Source organism: Macrotis lagotis, chromosome 3 (assembly GCF_037893015.1).
Source record: "Macrotis lagotis isolate mMagLag1 chromosome 3, bilby.v1.9.chrom.fasta, whole genome shotgun sequence".
Lineage (NCBI taxonomy): Eukaryota > Metazoa > Chordata > Mammalia > Peramelemorphia > Peramelidae > Macrotis > Macrotis lagotis.
In genome coordinates this window covers 274,908,079-274,913,460 of record NC_133660.1, presented here as the reverse complement: position 1 = coordinate 274,913,460, position 5,382 = coordinate 274,908,079, and positions in this window count along the sequence as shown.

Below are 5,382 nucleotides of genomic sequence, written 5' to 3'. Positions count from 1 at the left end.
TCAAATTATCTCTCTTCATTTTATTTTTCAAATAAGTTGTTTTTCTGCTGATATATTTCACATTTTCTGTTTTATCATTCTTTTTGTTTTGTTTGTTCTATTTAGGGTTTTTTTGATGTCCATGGAATTATCAATGTTCACTTACCCAATTCTAATTTTATTTTTTTTCAGTTTTTATTTTTTATTTAATATTTATTTATTCTCATTTTGTACAATGTTTTTTATACATTAATAAATATTCTTGTTTAAATAAAATATTCTTGTTTAAGAGTAAACAAAATACCCCCCAAAAATATAGACTCACTTGAGCGATAAAGTAAAGGGGAGAGAAAAAAATTAAAATTAAAATTAAAAAAATAATAGTAGTAATTGTAGGTATGGCCAGGTGGCTCAGTGGACGGAGCACCAGCCCTGGAGCCAGGAGCACCCAAGCCCATATCCGGCCCCATACACCCAACAATCACCCAGCTGTGTGACCCCATGCAAGCCACCCCAACCCCACTGCCCTGCATAAACCAAAAAAAAAAAGAAAGAAAAAGACCTAAAATAAAATAAAATAATGATAATAGTAGGGGTGGCTGGGTGGTGGACAGAGCACTGGCTCTTGAGCCAGGAGCACCTGGGTCTGAATCCGGCCTCAGACACCCAACGATCACCCTGCTATGCGACTCCAGGCAGGCCACCCAGCCCCATTTACCCTGCACCCCACCAAAATAATAATAATAAAAAATGTGCTCCAGTCTGTGTTATAACACCATCAACTCTGTCGTGGGTGGATCACATTCTTTATGATAAGTCCATCACAAAAGTTACTTCCATATTTTTCCACTGTTGCCACTGCTGATCCCAACTCCCTCCTTTCGTATTTCTTCACTGCCATGTACTATATTTTCCCTCTCCTTTCACTCTGTCTCTGCTGTAGGGTAGCTGAGTGGCACAGCAGACAGATCCCTGGCCCTGGGGCCAAGAGGCCCTGAGCCCCCATACCACCCCTTAGGCCCAGCATCCACCTGGCCCTATAGTCCCAGACAGGCCATCCAATCCCAGCCCCTTGCAAGAAGTAAAAAAGAAAATTCATTATATCTGACCACTCTCCCCCCATGGTCCATCCTCTCCTCCTTCATTCACATCCCCACCCCTTCCACTTGTCCCCCTTCTCTCCTTCTTACTCCAGATGCCTATACCCCACTGAGTATATATGCTGTTTCCTCTCCTAGCCACCTCTGATGAGAGCGAAGATTCCCTCATTCCCCCTTGCCTTCCCCCCTTCATATCATTGCAATAGCTCACTGTAATAAAGAAAAATCTTATTATATGAAATATCTTAGCCTATTCCTCCTCTCCTTTTTCTTTCTCCCATTACATTTCCCTTTTATCTATTGACTCCATTTTTTACACCACAATATATCTTCAAATTCAGTTTTCTCCTGTGCTTCAACTATAAAAGCTCCTTCTACCTGCTCTGTTAATTGAGAAGGTTCATATGAGTATTATCAGTGTCATTTTTCTATACATGAATACATGCAGTTCATCATCATTAAGTCCCTCATATTTTCCCCTTCTCCTCCAATATCTATGCTTCACTTGAGTCTTGTATTTGAAGATCAAACCTTCTGTTCAGCTCTGACCATTCCAACAGGAACATTTGAAATTCCCCTGGTTCATTGAAAGTCCATCTTTTTTCCCTGGAAGAGGACATTCAGTTTTCCTGGGTAGTTGATTCTCAGTTGCATTCTAAGCTCTTTTGCCTTCCGGTATATTATATTCCAAGCCCTACGATGTTTTAATGTAGTTGCTGCTAAGTCCTGTGAGATCCTGATTGCAGCTCCACAGTATTTGAACTGTGTCCTTCTGGCTGCTTGTAATATTTTCTCTTTGACTTGGGAGTTCTGGAACTTGGCTATAATATTCCTGGGGGTGTTGGTTTTTGGGATCTCTTTCTCAAGGGGATCTGTGGATTCTCTCCATTTCTATTTTGCCCTCTGCTTCTAGGATAGCAGGGCAATTTTCCTGTAGTAATTCTTTGAAAATGATGTCAAGGCTCTTTTCCTGATCATGACTTCCAGGTATTCCAATAATTTTAAAATTATCTTTCCTAAATCTGTTTTCCATATCAGTTGTTTTTCAATAAGATGTTTCATATTTTCTTCTAATTTTTCATTCTTTTGGTTTTGAAGTATTGAGTCCTGATTTCTCATAAATTCAACAATCTCCCTGAGTGCTATTCTTTGTCTGAAGGATTTGTTTTCCTCAGAGAGTTTTCTTATCTCTTTTTCCATCTGGCCAGTTTTGCTTTTTAAAGCATTCTTCTCCTCCATAACTTTTGAACTGTTTTATCCATTTGACCTAAGCTGGTTTTTAGCATGCTATTTTCTTCAGCCTTTTTTTTGGATTTCCTTGACTAAGCTGCTGACTTCATTTTCATGTTTTTCCTGCATCTCTCTGATTTCTTTTCCCAGTTTTTCTTCTAACTCCCTCATTTGATTTTCAAAGTCTTTTTTGAGCTCTGTCATAGCCTGAGCCCAATTTCTGTTTTTCTTGGAGTCTTTAGATGCAGGAGCTTGTGTTTCCTCATCTTCAGACTGTGTTTTGATCCTTCTTGGGTTCACAGGCAAAATATTTCTCAATGGTGTTCCTTTTGTTTTTCTGCTTCCTCATTTTCCCAGCCTTAGCCTGTTTTGGGGGTGCTTCCTGAGCTTTTGGGACACTCCCACAAGGGTCTCAGTGTGTGAGGCTCTGTCCTCCCTCCTGGTCTGTGAATGACCATATGTGCCCCTCTCTGTCACGGGGCTGAGGTGGGGGGCCCTGCTGTTCTATGGGGGACCTAGACTGCGATCAGGATCTGAATGTGGTCAGAACCCCAGATTCCTGTTCAGGGGTAGAGCTCTGCAGTCTCTCTCCACTCCCCTCCCTAGGTTCAGTGGGCTCATGCCCTGGGGGCTCCTGCTTACCAGTTCTGCCGGCTTCTGTTTCCTGGATCTGGACTGCCTTGGCCACTGCTCCCTGTGTGCCCTGAGGGCTGGGCTTCACGTGCTCGCTCTGGCAGAGGTCCCTCTGCTGTTCCCCCAATTTTTGCCTGGTGCTCCCGGGGGCATAGGTCAGGAGACTCCCCCGCTTCTGTGAGTCGTGGCTCCCAGTGCCCTGGGGCTGCCTCAGGGAGGCTGAAGTTCTTTGGCTCTGGCGGGCCACCCCTCTGATGTGCCGCCCCTCCAACCCCGGGGAGCAGAGCCTTTCTGCTCTTTTCCAGGTTACCTTGAGTAGGAGAACTGCCTCACTGGATCCCTCTGTGTGTTCTGTCTCTCTAAAATTTAGTTAAAGTCCTTAGTTTATGAGTTTTATGAGAGAGCGCCTAAGAGACGATCCTCTCTTGTCACCATCTTGGCTCCACCCCCCCCCCCCATTCTAATTTTAAAGGAATTCTTTCTTTAGTGAGACTTTGTATCTCTTTTCCAATTTGGTTAGTTTTGCTTTTTAAATAGTTTTTCCAACTGGACAGTTCTGTTTTTAAGATGTTATTTTCTTCAGTATTTTTGTGCCTTTTTAGCCAAGCTGTTAATTCTTTTTCATATTTTTTGGGAATCATTCTCATTTCTGGGGCATTGTCTCAAATTTTGGGCTTTTTTGTCCTCTTATCAGAGCTAATTCTGGAAGTCTGTAAGGTTTTAATGCTTTCAAGGTAGTGAAATCTGAGGTGTAGTTGTTTAAATTCTCGTCTACATTCCACCCAGAAAGGGCACCCTATCCCTTGCAGCCACAAGCACTAGCACTCTTCTTGACCTTGGAACTATGGTTTGGTCCACTGTATCCCTCTTTGCCTTGGAACTGTGACTCTCTGCCCTGGAACTGTGGCCTAGAACTACATATAGTCAATAAAGATGCCAGTGTCAGCTGTACCCAGGGCCAACAAAAGTTCTCTATCCTATCTCTCTCTCTCTCTCTCTCTCTCTCTCCCTCTCTCTCCTATTTCTTTTCAAGGCAATGGAGTTAAGTGACTTGCCCAAGGTCACATAGCTAGGTATTTACTAAGTGTCTGAGGTTGAATTTGAACTCAGGTTCTCTTGACTCCAGGATTGATCCTCTACCCACTGCAGCCCCTAGCTGACCCTGTAATCTCTTTCTTATTAGTTGTCCACCTATCTTGCCCTTCTCTCTGGACTGTGAGCCCCCAACATTGTTCTATTTACTTTGGACTTGTGCCCATTCAATATCACAGGTCTGCTTCTGACTTCTGAAGTTGTCTTACACTGACAAAATGTCTCATTCGTAGCCTTTTGTTGGTTCTGCCATCCCAAAATTTCATCTGAGATGCTGTTTTAAAATTTTTTGATAGGAAATGTTATGAGTTCAACTGGGTTAATGCCTATACCCTGCTATGTTGGCTCTGCCCAACAAGTGCTATTAATAATCACTATTCTGCAGATGAAGAAATTGAGACAGACAGAGAGTAAGTGACTTGTCCAGGGTCCCACAACTAGTAAGTGTCTAAGGTTGGATTTGAACTCATCTTCACGACTCTAGGCCCAGATTTCTATTTCCCAATGCCACCTATAATATTCGCCTTGCTATGGTAAGGTCCCAGTTTAAGATTAGAGAACATAAATTTAGTGTGAACTCAATCAGTGAAGTTTTGTGATCTTCTTCAGCTTCATTAATAGGAACAAAGGAGATGTATTGTGGGAATAAATAAGAATTGGGGACTTATCAAGGCTTGATCAGCAAAAGGAAAGGGGTGAGAGTTCATTCAGTATAAAAGAAAATTTAAAAGTGAGGCACTTTACCAAAATAGGGAAAGTGGGAGAGGGAAACAAGGGTAGGGGTGGTGGGCTTGAAGACTGAGAATAAAGAACAGGGCTAGGAGGTGTAACATACAAGGAAAGATGGGGAGATGAACAAGCAGAATTAGATAAAGGCCCATGGAACACTTATGGGTGATGGTGAGAGAGAGAGAGTGAGAGAGAGAGAGGGAGTGAGAGAGTGAGCACGAGCGAGTGAGAGAGAGCGAGCACGAGCAAGTGAGAGAGAGCAAGAGAGAGTGAGAGAGAGAGAGATCAAGAGAGTGAGAGAGAGCAAGAGTGAGAGAGAGAGAGCGAGTGAGACAGAGAGAGAGAGAGGTAAAATGGAGGAATAAGTTATAGGAAATGAGTTGATCGAGCAATTGAACATCTGTAGCATCAACACGTATGTAGCTAATCCACCAGACAGTTATATCAAGGGGAGCCAGGTGAGGACTTGACAAAGAAAAAAAAATCCTTTCAGTTTCAAGAATTGGTAGTTATCCTTTGTCCTAGTGCTTAAATAGTGCTGTCATAATGTGTCACTCCCCAGAATATTCTCCCCTCTTCCTCAAAGAGTTCTCTATGGCATGGTTGCTCATCTGTGTCC